Below are 15,685 nucleotides of genomic sequence, written 5' to 3'. Positions count from 1 at the left end.
GCTCCAGGGACAACCTTCCACTACGAGAGGAAGGGAGTCAGCAGATAAATGCTCGGGATGTACCTCTGTAGACGGATGATTCTGTACCTGTCACGGGGTTACTCAGTGCCCAGCGGGCCTGCGTCTGCAGTGATACGTAGCTTATAGACCCTCTTCGTGCTGCTCCTGTCCTTACTCCCTCTCTCTGCCTGCTCCCTTGCTCTCTGGCTTCCTTGGGTCTCCTCTTAAGCCATCTGCCTCCACGTCTTTGCACCTGGCAAATCCTCTTGCCCTTTTCAACACCGTATCAATGATCCAGATGTGAGTATGGACGGTGGTGTTTGTCAGATTCCCATGAAAATACCGCTCATATTTTGTGTTTCTATTGGGTTTTATAGTTACAAGTGCTTTTACTCAGGTTGAACAACCACACGATTCCCTAATAGAATCATGATCCAAATAAAATAGTCAAAGTATCTTGAAAAATTAGTTAAATTCAAGACATAAAGTCAAATAGGAAAAACTGAAAGAGACAAGCCTTAGGTTGAAAAAAATATCCCACATATACACGTATATAGAAGGGAAAGAAAGAAGCCAGCCCTTACTGTGGTGGGTTTTCTTCAGCAGGCAGCTTTGATATTCCAACACGAAGGTGGCAATTCCCAAATGCTAAGTGCCCTTGGTTCTTTGCCCATCACTTTGTGACAGCTCTCCAGATAGCCTCGTTGAGGTCAACATACTTCCCATGGCATCAGCTTTACAAAGGAGGCCTAGAGCCAGGCTGTGTCTGTAAATGCTTAACATCCAGTTGTCTAGAGGAAGATCAAGCCCTAATTTGCAGCATACGCCTATTTCCATGGCGTAAATACTTTCACCATAGTTGATTTCAAGCTCCCAATGTGCAGGCACTGAATGTGGGGCTGGAGAGAGAGGCATCCTTGTGATCTTATGACCAGGTAGGGCCAGCTGCCGCTCTCCCCACCAGCAGCACCTTCTAAAAGTAGAGAGGGTCACTTTATTTTCTTATTGAGTGCAGCTCCAGGGAGTTGGGCAGTAACACTGGGAACTTTTAATCAATCCATTCAATGAAAAGCTAACAACATAGCTGGATGTACGAAATATCGAATGAGTATCGGTCTATATTTGGGGAGGTTTGCCTCCGAGATTTAGGAGCTTTGTAGTTTTATGGATTTTTTTCCCCCTAAAATCCTTGGCTTCTGTGAGATACTATAGGTCTTAAAAAATAGAGGATTTCACTTGTTAGTCCAATGTGGGAGGGCCAGATCGACACAAATAAAACAGAAGAGACCCTCACTTTACTTCTCACACAGGAGTTCCATGGAGAAGAGATGTCAATGGGAAGTTAACACTAATTAATTGGAATTTCCCAAAGTGCACATCCCTCAAAGGACCCGAGTTCACTTTAACAAGAGCCCCCAGTGTGACAACATTGATGAAGTATCAAAGGCTCTGTCCTAGCAACAGGCTAGTCTCTTATTACTCACAGACACTTCCCTGGAACCTCTGGGAGCATTTCTGCTTGGACCACACCTCTGTATGTTCTCTGCTCGTGACACAAGTGTTCCCCAGAGGATATGGCCGTGGATGTCACTGGACACGTGTGCATGGGCCAGTCCCTGCTGGGGAGTTATCTGTGTGCACCCAGGCATGCCATGCCCTTGTAGTAAACCACCTCTCAGTGATGAAAACCCCAAAGACAGATGTTTCCTACTGAACACAGCATGCCACAGAAAGTTCCATGAGAAATGTAAATAAGCAGATTTTGAAACAATATTTAGTTTATGAAAGGTTTCTCCAGAATAATAGCATCTAATTATTAAAATCAGAACATAAAAGGACAACTGTTGTAGCAAATGTTCTAATTTAGAAGTTTCCCCCACTTATTCCAGATTGAGACCAAGAGATTGTATAAAACAACAAAAGCGGCCGATGGAAAGACCACCCAAATATTGAGTCGATGATTAAAAGGAGCCCTAGGAAGAAGCCTGTGAATATTCTTAATTATTATCAGGTTTCTAGGTCTTTGTGTACTTTCACTGAACTTGACAATGAACAAGAAGCTGATTGCTTGCGATACAGAGCTCTCTTGACAAAGCTAAGTTGATTCCCCCCCCCTTCTAATAAAACACTTTTTTTCATGTTTGGAACCATAACACTTCTCTAACACCCTGTTTGATTTTTTTCCTGAAAAATAATCCCCCAATACAAAGCCCATTAATGAGTTCAAGAACAATAACTCTTAAGACATACTGAATACCTGCTTTATATGTTGTGATATATTTAATGTATACACACTCACAGTCCTCTAGGGTGGATATTATTACTTGCAGACTCCTGTTTGTGGGTGAGGAAAGTGACCTGTGCACGATCATCTGGATAATAAGTGAAAATGAGGAAGGTAGGGCTCGAATTCATGCAGTTTTTTCTTTACTACAGTAGGTCTTCCTAAGAGGGTCAAAGGAACTACCAGCACCACCACCCCCCCCAGCCCACACCCCCGGCTCAACAGCACTGTGTGGGAGATTCCTTGTCCATTTCTGACATTTTTATCCTGCAAAGATTGCTTGTTCAAATCAAAGGTAGCAATAGTTGGGGAAGGCAGCAGGGAGAAAGTGATGGGAGGCTGAGTTGTTATAAGAGAGAGGGAGAGCTAGAGTTTGTGTGCGGACAGTTCTACTTCTTACTAATATTTTACTACATTGATTTTGTCACCTCCTGATCTCCTTCCCCCATCCCAAGGTGAGCTATGGCTTCAGCTTCTGGGCTCTCCCAGGAGGGCATGGGTCCTTTAAATCAGGGGGCCACAGAGGCTCCCCCCTGAGGTTCTAACCATCTGGAGTGGGACTAACTCACACATGACTCCAGCAGCCAACACAGAATATAACAATGCCATTATTTCTTTCATTTCCTAAAGAATGTTCCCAAGGGGCTAGTTTCCTCAGTGAAATAATTCCACCATTGTGGAAAGCATCACATTTTAGTCATCAAAAGCCAAAGAGTATTAAATGTAATTCTTACGTGACTATGATTGTATTTGATAAAGCAAATCTTTTCTGTGTTTCTGTAAAATTTGAGTTTGGTTCTCTAGTGCCTGATTCGGAATTGTGTAGCCATGTCTCCTAGGCCTGTGTAAGCCCTCACCTGATACCTTGCCCACCATGTCAGTTGTTTCCTCAAGCAATCTTTTCTCACGTGACTCAGGAACCTAAACTGTCCACAAACAAAAATCACCTCAATTCCTCACACGCCCCTGAGGGTGCTGCGTAGGTAGAGTCAGGCAACTCGGAACTGGGCAAATAAAATTACTTTCTGTAGTGTTTTCTATAAGCTGACTTGCTTGTTGTGGCCATGGTTGAATTATCTCCAGTTATCAATGAGTGCTTTTTTTTGTAGGACTTTGAAGCAACCTGCATTCAGGAAACAATTTCAGTGCATCGGAAACAGAGAGGGAGAGTCACTGTCGACAGGTAATTAGTATGGACACCAGCCATCAAGAGAGTTTCCCTAGTGGACACTATCCAAGGATCTCTTTTATCTTAAAACTATTAGAATTAGAGGTGAGAATTTCCTTTGTTGAGCAGGTTCCACTTCTTATTTCTTCTTTTTTCCCCTCTTATATATTTCTGTCCTCTTAAAATGATAATTCACATTTCCAGTGCTTTGTAGTTAATAGATGACATTCACATGCGTGATCCTATTGTTCCTCGACCTCATTCTGTGAGTCAGGATGGCATAATTATACCCATTTAATAAGTGAGGAAACTAAAGGGCAGAGGTCCCGTGACCACACGAAGTTCACATGATGTCGCAAATGTGCCACCAGCTGGAAGCCAGGTCATGTGAGTCTCCCTCAGCTTGCTTTCCACTAGACTCAGGGCCAGCAGGTCTGTTCAGAGCTGGGTTTGGGGGTTTTTGTTTTGTTTCTTGGGGAGTGAGGTTTTGACCCACAAAGTAAGAACATAGTTATCAGCTAGTCATAAAAACACAAACTAAAAAATAAATATCACTTTCCACAATGTTAGGAGAGCAAATGTTCCATGCCACAGAGTATAATCCTGTGTCCAACCCCATTTGGCATTTCAACGGAAACATATTTTCAAATGATGGTATCATCATTCTCATGACACTTAACTGACCAGGTCTGGAGTAATGCATTTGGACAACTCCAGATGTTATTCTTCTGGTGGTCATTTCCCCTCATTGTGTCCACAGAGTGGTTACTGAAACACAAAGCTATCCCTGTAGATTTCTGGTACCTGATTGAAATTTTCCTGGACGTTCTGTTACTTCCTGGCAGCAATTTAATTGGTGGAGAAATATGAGCTGAATATGCTTTCTGGTTCTGACATGTCCTCAAGTAACAAGATGCTTTCCCCCCTAAACCTAACAGCATATACAGAAAGATCTGAAAATGTCATTAAATAAAGTCTGTTTGAGAAAGTGTTCACCACAAAATGCTCTTTTGACAGCTGTTTGATATAGAAACAGCTAAAATGAACCTACTCCAACACCTTAAATTTTATATTTTTGAATCAACAGATGGTACAAAATTGCCTCACCTGAATTCATTCATTGTGAGTTCATGTTTTCAAACAGATATTTATCTTGCATTACAATCACAAAAGTCTATAGGAATGTTTAGTCATGCTTTTCTAGGGAGTTGGGATGGATTGTAGAAGAGATGTTGAATTATAATTCTTTTTTTGCTGATTCATTAGGCTGGCCATTCATCTCTGACCCATGTTTGAACTTGGTATATAGAGCTTCACTCCTTGGTATTGTTAAGGATTTCAACTCCATGGGCAGTTTTTTAAAAAAATATAATAGCTTTATTGATATATAGTTTAAATATCATACAGTTCACCTCCTTAAAATGTAAATTCAGTGGTGTTTAGTAAGTTCCCAGAACTGTACAACCATAAACACAATCAATTTTAGAATATTTCAGCACCCCCTGAAGAAACCATGCATGCATCAGTAGCCCATAGGCAGTCTTTTGCACATGATGATTATACCCCTGGAAATTCTCCTTAAATCCAGTAGAGTAATACATGTGTTTATCTCTGAAAACAAACAAACAAACAAACAAACCATAAAACCCAAACACAAACATAAGAAGAGGGGAGATGACAGCAAGTGATTCAAAGTGATTTTGGAAACTGAACAGTGAAAGGGTGAGTTGTTACTGACTTAGATTAGGAAATGCTGAAAGCTAACCAGTTTGCAACAAGCTAATTTGTACTGCAAAACCCCAGACAGGCTCAGAAATTGGAGGCATCTGAAGAACCTGAAAGCAGGGGTGTTAAATGGGCTGTTGAGTAGACTCTAATTTTGGGGGAGTTGGTTGAAAACCTTTAGAGGAAGAAGTCATGTTTCAGTTTGAGTCTGAAGGCAGGACAAGACCCAGTGTTCTCACTCAAAAGCAGGTAGGTAGGATAAATCCCTCTTATTCAGGAAGGAACCGGCAGTTTTGTTTCATTCCGGTCTTCAGCTGATTGGTTGAGGCCTACCCACACTAGGGAGAATAATTTGCTTTACTTAGTCTACCATTTAAATGTTAATGTTAAATGTTAATATCATCTAAAAAACACCCTCACAAACAAACGAAGTAATGTTTGACCAAATATCTGGGCACTCCATGACCCAGTCAAGCTGATATATAGAACTAACCACCCCTGTCAGCTTATGAAGTTTTCTTCCTTGCATTAATCCTGCCTTTAAGTGTAGGGAGCGTATTTTATTTTTCCAGTCCTTTATAGAACTGTTACGTAGACATAAAACATAGAAAGCATTTTAATCAGAGCAATAATTATAACTTTTTAAACTTTGGTTTGCTAACCTTATATATGGTCAGAATATTTGTAGAGCATTTTTTTTGCCAATGTGAAACAAAGACAAATAGAAAAAAAACCTTTCTCTTTCCCAGAAAAAAAAAATAGTGATAACTGTAGAAACAGTTGCCAATTTAAACTCTAGATGAAATTTCGTAAGGATACCCAGCTCCTCTCTTCTCCCAGAAAAGCACTTTTGGTGTAGCGCCAGGCCTAGGATTAGAATGGGTTTCCCAGAGTGTTCCAGCTGTAGCTGAAGAATTCAGGAGTGTTAGATACTCTGAGTTACCAAAACACGAAGGTTGTAGGCAAAACCTATGCTTTGGAATTTCTCCCTGACCCATCTGACTTCTCTCCCCCACAGTAACAAAACAGAGTTCATGCTTGCCTTGGATATTCTAGTTCTTTAGGATTACACATTAATCCATACAACATAATTACCTTGCAACAACTTAGTTCCCTTAATTGTGCTGAAGCATGTGAGGAATTTGACAGTGCTGGTGGTTAAGGTTGGCGTTTGTTTATACCAACCACATACATCATTAAGAAGCTTAACTTAGCAAAAGCCCAAATGCTGTAGAAATGTCATGGTAAAAATGAAATCATATCACCAGATATATCTTACCCAGGTAGGAAGCTCTGACTTCTTTAATGAGTCAGGGAGTCATTCCCCTTGGGCTAGGGCATGGTTAAGTTGAAGGCAGAAATGACATCATCCTGACTGTGTTTGGGCATTTGACCACATGTGCCGTGTACGTTGCATCCTTCATAATGGAGGGAGTGATTTTATGTCTCTCGCTGTAAGAAGGAAAAGACATCAGGTTTAAATTGAATTAAGTGCAGATCATTTTCAAAGCCTTAAAACTGTGGCTTCTAGAATTGAACTCAGAGAAGTAATAGCCTATATCTGAACTGGCTTGGGGAAGATTGGAAATTGTCCACATTTTCGCATTCTCTACCCACACATGGTGCTCTTGACACCACAGAGTGTGGGGGTTCCATGACACAGAGGTTTGCTGACACCCAGAAACCCAAAGTCTCTGCAGACAGTTGGCATGGTGATACAGTGTTAATGGAGGAGGAGGTCAGAGATATACATGTGGCTGTATGGGTAAAATGTTGAGCCTCCATGGGTGATAAAGAAAATGTAGTTTCATTTTTTCTGATCTTGCACTTTGCTCAGGAAGGGAAAGGCATGGGATGGGGCAAGAAACTTGAAGATGAGGCAGAACCCCAGATCTAATCCTGGCTCACTATTAACTGACTCTGTGACTTTACACATAAAATGGAAGCATTTTGGAAATTGTAAAACATACACAAACTTGCAAGTTTTTTTTAAAGATTTTATTTATTTATTCATGAGAGACAGAGAGAGAGAGAGAGAGAGAGAGAGAGAGAGGGAGGGAGAAGCAGGCTCCCAAGGAGCAGGGAACCTGATGCGGGACTCAATCCCAGGACCCCGGGATCATGACCTGAGCCGAAGGCAGACGCTTAACCATCTGAGCCACCCAGGCACCCCAAACTTGCAAGTTTTAAAAGTAAATTGTATTCTCTTTAGAGAGATAAAGGATAATAGGAAAATAAGTGGTTTTGGCAACAGAAGAGTTCAGGATCTGATTCTTGGCTCTGCGACTGAATTTCTGAATTGTCCAGGCAAGTTACTTATCTCTTAGGGATTCCATTGTTTCACTCCTAAATAATAACAGCTATCTCACAGAGTTAGGTGTGAATTAATGACGTGGTATTTGTAGTGCAGCTAGATCATTGCCTAAAAGATGGGAGGTACTCAGTAAATAGTAAGGATTATTATTATCTGTAAAAGGAGCAGGTTGGCTAACATGATCTATAAGGTCTTGTATAATTTAGAAAAATTCTAAGTTATGTTATTAGCAACTCCTCTGCCCTGTAGTGATGTCTTTCTTACTTCAGACTTTGCAAGAACATCAAGCTTTCCCCCACTACATTGGAAACTCCTTCCAATCTCTGTGAATTGGCACCACATTTTACCAAGCTGTCCAATCAAATATAATGTCCTTCTTCTATTTGATTGGTATCCCTCAAATCCATTCCCTTTCCCCCATGCCCACTACCATGCACTATTGAGACAGTTACTGTCTCTTCTATGAATTATTGCCGTTGCCTTTTACCCGGCTTCCTACCTTCCAGATTCGCACCATATCAGTGGCTAAATGGACCCCAGGTATGTCTACCCCCTCAGCCTTCACGGCAGCTGGGCAGGACCTGGGGCCACTTCCTTCTGTTCCCTTGTTCCCCGTTTCCATGGATGTCATGGAGGAAGACTCTGGGAAGCGCTGGTATCTACTCCACAGTCTACACAGCAGCCGGGTTGATTTTTTTTTTTTTAAGAGAGGTAGAGGGGGTGTATAGGGGCAGAGGGAGAGGGAGAATCTGAAGCAGGCTCCGTGTCCAGCATGAGGCTGATGCAGGGCCCCATCTCACAACCCTGAGATCATGCCCTGAGCCAAAATCAAGGGTTAGACACTTGGGACGCCTGGATGGATCAGTTGGTTACGTGTCTGACTCTTGACCTCAGCTTAGGTCATGCTCTCAGAGCTGTGAGATGGAGCCCTGCATCAGGCTCTATGCTGGGCGTGGAGCCTGCTTCAGAGTCTCTCTCTTCCGCCCACTCTCCCTCTCTTCCCCGCCCCCCCCACTTGCTCACTCGCGCCTCACTCACTCACTCTCTTAAAAGAAGTCAGACGCTTAACTGACCGAGCTACTCGGGTGCCCCCCAATTGATTTTTGAAAGAAAACATGTAATCATGTTACAATAGTCAGTGGTTCCTCCTGTTGCCCTTAGGATGGATTAAAATCCCTTAGCCTGCCAGATAAAGTTCACTTCATCAGCTTTAATTTATATCAGACTTTATCTTGATAAAATATTATCCAAATTCTTTTAATTCCCTTTTTAGGATACCAGCAAGTTAGCTTGGAGAAGTGAGCTCACAGAATTCTCTCACACTCTAGAGGAGAAACTCCTGCCCCCAATTATAGATGGAGTCAGAAAGGAAGACGACAGGACGTGGGGGAGGAAAGGAAAAGGCCACCCATTTTTGACCCTAGCGCTGCTGGGGAAGAGAAGGGAAACAGAGCTTGTGAAGGAGGTTAAGTAGGTCGGTCCAAGTCTCTGAGAGGGGGAGGGCCCATTCAGTCAGTGGGTTGTACCAAGAGTAAGGAAGGGAGATACTGCCCAGCCATCGTAGGGCGTGGCCTCAGAAAAAACATGGCAGTGTGGGTACTTTCTGAGGTTCAGCCTCAGTTCCTGTATGGGAATGAAGCCAATGCTGAGGTATGGCAGTGCAGCCCGGGCATGGCTCGATGGGGCCCAGAGCACTCAGCTCAGGGAAGGCGGATGGTGGGAGCCCACGTGAGGTGCAAACAGCCACAGAGCCCTTCTGGTCCAGACCAGGCTAAGAGGACCCCATCATAGGTTCTGCCAACACCTAGGATGGCAAGGAAATCTGGAGTCATGTTGTGAACCCCAGTGTCTCCCCCAGACCTCAAAGACACTTCCGTCTCACACCTTTGTTCTTTTTTTAAATTTTTTTATTTATTTTATTTTTTTTAAAGACTTTATTTATTAATTAGAGAGAGAATGAGAGATAGAGAGCACAAGAGGGAAGAGGGTCAGAGGGAGAAGCAGACTCCCTGCTGAGCAGGGAGCCCGATGTGGGACTCGATCCCGGGACTCCAGGATCACGACCTGAGCCGAAGGCAGTCGCTTAACCAACTGAGCCACCCGGGCGCCCCACACCTTTGTTCTTATATGCCCGGATAGCATTTCAAGAAAGAAGCAGAAGACAGGGAGGCTTCTTGAGACACTAGGCAGTTTTTCCCAAGAGAGACTTGGCATTCCCTAAATGGTCTGTTTAAATTATTGGATTGAACTGTTATTAATATTATTATTTTGAGAGAGCGCACGCAGGTGAGTGGGGGGTAGGAGTGCAGCAGAGGGAGAGGAAGAGAGAGAGAATCTTAAGAAGGCCCCACACCCAGCACAGAGCCCAACCAGGGCTTGATCTCACCACCCTGGGATCATGACCTGAGCCAAAATCAGGAGTTGGATGCTTAACCGACTGAGCCCCCCAGGCATCCCTGGATCAGACTGTGCTTTTAATTTGTTTTTCTATTTACTAGACTTGGGGAAAAGACAAACTAAAGAAAGTACATTTTTTCTGCACATCTCAGTTGAAGTCCGTGAAATGTTTTGCATACCTGTTACATGTGTAAAGCTCAAAGAAGAGCGGTGGGATAAGTTCAAACACAAAACTCTCGGTCCCTCTTTCCCAGTTTTCCCCTTTTCTCCTGCTTCTAAGGTTTACAACATCAGTGGAGAAGAGAAGGCAACGTTTGAGGTTCCAGTTTGGGCAGCCGATTGATGCTGTTAACACACACTAGACGAGTAGATTTCGGTCTAGGAACAGGATTGTGAATGGTACTTGTGACAAGTTTAACTGGATGTAATGGCGCATTATCGATGTCGAGATATATTTTGGAAGTTGGGGGGGGGGACACCTGCTTAGGCAAGGGATTGGAACAGGAGTTATGGGCGGGAGAGGAGTCAACAGAGGAGTGATAAGGGAAGTGACTGGGCTGGATGAGATCTCCCTGGACCACGGTAGGAAGAACATATATTGATGGCGGAGGAAAGGGTCAATGCAGGAGACTGAGAAAGAGGACTTGTGAGTAAAATGGTCGATTGGGAAAAGCAAGACGTTTTGGAAAGCAGAAGAGAGAGTTTCCAGAAAGACTCTGTGATAAGTTTGGTCAAATGACTTAGTGATTGATTCATTCAGCAGATATTAAGTGCTTATCACGTGGCTGGTACGGTATCAGGCTCTGGGGAGGCAAAGATGAAAAGACAAAACACAACAGGAGCAAGGTGGTTGGGTGGGGTGTGAAGCGGGAAGGAGGGTGGGGATGCTTCACTTCGTTTCGTTTCATTTCGTTTCGTTTCATTTCGTTTCATTATATTTTTATTTTGTTCAGCTTTTATTGAGGTATAATTGACAAATGGCAGATAAAATTATAAGATATTTGAAGTGGATGAATGGTGATTTGATATATACACACTATAAAGGGCTCCCCCGGGTTGAGTCACTTAACGGATCATATCCATCACCTCACATATTTCCTTTTTTTTTTTTGACAAGAACATTTAAGTTCTATTCTCTTAGCAAACTTCAATGATACAGCACAGTGTCATCAACTCTCTGGGATGCTTCTTTTTAGACATAGAGGGCGAATATATCAATGGAGAAATGTTCTGTGATGCTGGTAAATTTCAGAACCTCTCTGGGCCATTTTTGTAAAACAGAGAATTACTGTTGGGATTAAATCAGCTCATACTGCCAAAGGCCTCAAGGCAGCTGAAGGGATTCCCTCCCAGTGGACGGTATTGTCTTGGTGAAGCAGTGGAGAAAATTCTCCCAGAGTGAGGGCCTGGGCTGGAAGCAGAGAGAGAACATTTGGAAGACGCTGCTAAGGAGGCTGAGGGGGATCGGGGAGCACGACTTCTAAGGTCCTAACTAACTCCGTGGTTCAAAGATATTTTTTCCCCCTGAAGTATTTTTTTAAGCCAACGGTTTCATCCAAAACTGAAGTCTCTTTGTACTGAGCCCAAGAACAACAGAAGTCGTAGTATAATAATAAGCCTTGACAGGAAAACAGTACCCAAAGGAACTGTCCCCGGGATGGGAGGAGGCTTTCTTCAGTGGTGTCGTCCCTTCCCTAACACCCCCCAGACTGACCTGGGTCTGGTCCAGCCTGAGGATTCTGAACTGAGCTTACCTTGGAAGGGGGTGGGGCGATGGTGCCTATGCCAGTTTACTTCCAGGTCCAGTCCATATGATGGGTTTCCTTTGCAGCAGGCGTGGGATTTGGTTACAACCAGTAAGAGGGAGTAAGGGATAGGCATGATATAGAATATTTTGATATACAGTGTATATGCACAAGGTCCACTTAGGGGGGGTGTTTGTGTGTGTGTGTGTATATATATATATATATAGTTTTTGAGAGAGGGTTGGGGGGAGGGGCAGAGGGAGAGGGAGAGAGAATCTTCTGACGTGGGACTTGATCTCACAACCCTGAGATCCAGGACTTGAACTGAAATCAAGAGTCGGACGCTTAACCAACTGAGCCACCCGGGCACCCCCCCAGTTAGGGTATATTTTAATGGCTTTTTAAATAAGTACCCAGTTCATTCCCTTGTTTTTCTGTTTAAGAAACATATTTCGAAAGCATATAATATTCCTATCCTAAAAAATTACTTACTTAAATTTTCTGCCATTTTCTTTCTAGCTAGTTTTCTTTGCTTAACTAATATATGTAATGTCACCATTAAAATATTGTGCTTTTATTTCCTTAATGTCCACTATCTTTAGATGAAGTCACTAAGTGAATTAAACTCCTTTTGTACTTCTTGTTTTCTTTCTTTATAGAAAATAAAATGTAGAAGTAGTTTTATGTGGTTATTAACAAAAGAAGTTAATTTAATCTGTAGTGATCCTGATTTTACAGTTTTTCTTCTCTATAAATTGCTGTAGCTTGTTTTAATGAAACAACTTGTGAAATTTCCTGAAGTAATGTTATTTTCTCTTTTCTTCCTTTTTCTCACATACTTTCAAATTTAACTTAGGAGCTCAAAACATCTCTATTTCTGTGTCTAACTGTTAAGTTTCTTATCCTTAAAAAAGCATTCTTCCACAGAAATTAAAAATCCAGAATGAATTTATGACTTTAGTCTTGTGTCGAAGTTAGGAGACAATGACTTGCTGGTGGGTAGAAAGAGGATCTTCATAAGGCAGCTCTCTTTGGTCTTTTCTTGGAAAGTGACCTCTTCCTATTAAATAGCAATTATTAGAGAATCCTAAGAAGAGATGGGAAGACACTGTGTGGGATTTATTAATGATGCTGTCTCCTTGATATGAAGTCTAAGAAATACATCAGCACTCCAGATGTCAATGTCCTATACAGAGTCTTGCTTTGAAAGTATGATCAGAGGTCGACATAATTGCAGTCTGGGACCCTATAGCTCTCTCTCACTGGTGCTGTGAGTTTTTGGCAGTCGAGGTGGGTTCACTTTCTGGACTGTTACACTTTAATTTCGGTGAAGTTGCAAGCTGTTTTGCATAGGTGTGTAATAGCACCTATGTATTAAAAGCCATGTCTTATAAACATATGATGTCACACGAGCAAACTGAAAAGTAACAGCCTTGCCAATGTTTTAACCTATATTATAACACTTTTTACTTTAAATATTTTAAAAAATGTTCTTGCTATTTTGACCTCTGGTTAATCCACAAAGTAAACTATGCAAATATTAATTCAGATAGAACTTCTGTGCATGTTAAATTTCCATTCTTGGGACAGTTAAAATATCCAGTGTTGTTGGTCAGTCTTTTTCTTTTGTTTGGTTTTATAATTCTTTCTTTAAATTCGCTTTGATGACCACAAAATCATAGTTTGGCATTTGAACAATAGTAGCACATTTGCTATTTTAAAGATGGAGGATGGAGGAACAGTGAAATGAAAACCTTGGGAATTTGGATTTTCTGATCAGTCACCAGAGAATGGATTTTTTTTCCATTTGGCATGGTGACAATGAGAACATTTATTTAGAAGACATGGTCAGAGGGGTGCCTGGCTGGCTCAGTCAGTAGAGCACGGGACTCTTGATCTCAGGGTTGTGAGTTCAAGCCCCATGTTGGGTGTAGAGGTAAGTTTAAGAAAAAAAACAAAAACAAAACAAAACTCATGATCAGAGAATCTTGAAATTTCTGAGCTATAGAGAATCTTAAATTCTAATACAATTTTATACAAACAACTCTCTTATTTTTATAGAGATGCAAGCAGAAGAGAAGAGAAGTGATTTGTCCAAAGGCACTTAGCTGTTAGTGGTAGAGACAACTAGACCTGAATTCTCCAGTGTCCAAATTCAATACTCTGTTTACTCTACAACAAATTATGAAAGTTGAGATATGGAGAATGAATACAGGGAATTGGGGCGGGATTTTGAAAACAATTATCATGGGGTTCCCTTTCCTAAACTAGCTTTGTTTGGAACCTGTGTCTCAACTAGATGCAGCTAACCAAGTAGTGTCAAGGGGAAAAGGAGTTGAGATTTGCATTGATGTGTTTCACGCCTTTGAAGGCTACAAGAGATTTGGAATCCAATTCTAATTTTGACACTAACAATTTTAGGCTTAGATGCCTCAATTATAAAATAAGTGGCTTGGACTGAATCTGTGGTTATCAGACTTTAGCCTGGATGAGAATTGCTGGAGGGCTTGGTAAAACTAATTGTCTGGGCTCAATCCTCGTTTCTGGTTCAATAGATCCAGGTGGGGCCTGAGAATTTGCATTTCTAATAAATTTGCAGGTTGTCTGAGGATCACATTTGGAGAGCTCACAGCCTAGAAATCATCTTAAAGGTCTTTTACTGCACAAAAAAATTCTTAACTTTCTTATCTTAACCTTCTCAACAAACGAATGTTAACACTTTGTATTTCAATGGCTCTTGGAAGGGATGGGGCAGGGAGGTGTTGTATTAACAAAACGAAGTTTTGTGAGATCTTCAGATGAAAGATACATTTCCAGAATGATTTTAATATAGTATTATGTTGAAAGTCACAAATGTTGGAACAAGAATGTGAGATACTTTGAGAAAAAGAAACTGTGGAAGAACTCTGCTGTACTGAATGCATTATAGACGTCTCAGCAGTGCCTTCCCATGGAAGCCGATCTCAAAACAAACAGTATTTATTTAAATTGGAGTCAGTGGGAGTTCCTAATGAGAAAAAAATAGTAGATCAAAGCAGTAAGTGAAAAACTGTGAAACAAGAATTTTATAAAACTACTATCTAAAGAATTCTTCAGGTAAGAACTTTTCAGTTACATCTTATTCATGTTCTTTCATAGTTAAAATGGCATGAAGCCATGGTTTTACTCCTTTCTTAACCTTTAATACAAATATGCTTGGTTGTTTTAATCGAGGTAAAGGCAGTTCTTTAATCATAACAAAGAAAAATGGGGAAGTCCAAATGTATAGTGGATTCCTTGTTCCTAGGGCAGATCCACAGTTTTGCCTGTAGCAATGTTTAGGAATGGATATTGGCTGAGGTGGCTCTGCTGGGGTTTGTTTACTGCAGTTACATTTTGTACTGTATGTAACCTGATTGCTACATGGATGCACCACTTACTTTTTACACCATTTCTTTGTTTTAGGCCACGTTTTAAAAGAAATATTCCTAAGATTTGGAACATGTCTTTCCCAAAAAGTAAAAATTGCATTTAAGATGTAAAAATATATCCCCAATATAAAAAAATATTATTTTACATTTGTTTAATTTAAAAATGACCCCCCAATCGATTTAAGTCACTTAAGGAGAAGTAATTTTTGTTTTTCTTTCCTGGTAAAGATCTAATGCTCTGGTGACTTACTTTTGTCTTAATGAGATATGACCCTTGTAAGGTGTAAATTTGGAGAAAAGAAAGAAAATAAACACATACCTCTCAGTTGGCTTTCTGTTGACTGCATAACAGTTAGTGTTTTACCTGTTTTTTCACGGACACAGCAGGGAGGAAGATATGTGTCTTGCAATGAAAAGTAGCCTGACTGATCATTGAAAGACCATCTGGGAAACTTCCTCCAAATAGCTGGAGGGTGTCCTGGACACTGAGGGCCTGGGCAGCCAGTGTCCCCACAGAGCCACAGAAGAGTTCTGCTGCTGGAGTCAAGATTAATCGGGGCTTTCTTTCTCTTTCTTTCTTTCTTTCTTTCTTTCTTTCTTTCTTTCTTTCTTTCTTTCTTTCTTTCTTTCTTTCTTTCTTTC

The 15,685-nt window shown here is 41.3% G+C and overlaps 1 protein-coding gene across 2 annotated transcripts in view; it reads left to right on the top strand.

Annotated features, from left to right (window-relative positions):
* The first annotated feature begins 3,449 nt into the window (after nt 1–3,449).
* Nucleotides 3,450–15,685, top strand: part of CNKSR3 (CNKSR family member 3) — a 134,509-nt gene continuing 122,273 nt past the window's right edge. For both annotated transcript variants that reach the window (XM_073894121.1, XM_073894120.1), the window contains exon 1: nt 3,450–3,467. The gene's annotated coding sequence lies outside the window, so the exon portion shown is untranslated. The remainder of the gene's footprint in view (nt 3,468–15,685) is intronic.

Source organism: Callorhinus ursinus, unplaced genomic scaffold, assembly GCF_003265705.2.
Source record: "Callorhinus ursinus isolate GAN/ISIS: 27379988/994484 unplaced genomic scaffold, GSC_fseal_2.0 scaffold6, whole genome shotgun sequence".
In the NCBI taxonomy this organism is placed as follows: Eukaryota; Metazoa; Chordata; class Mammalia; order Carnivora; family Otariidae; genus Callorhinus; species Callorhinus ursinus.
This window is presented reverse-complemented; position numbering and strand designations above follow the sequence as displayed.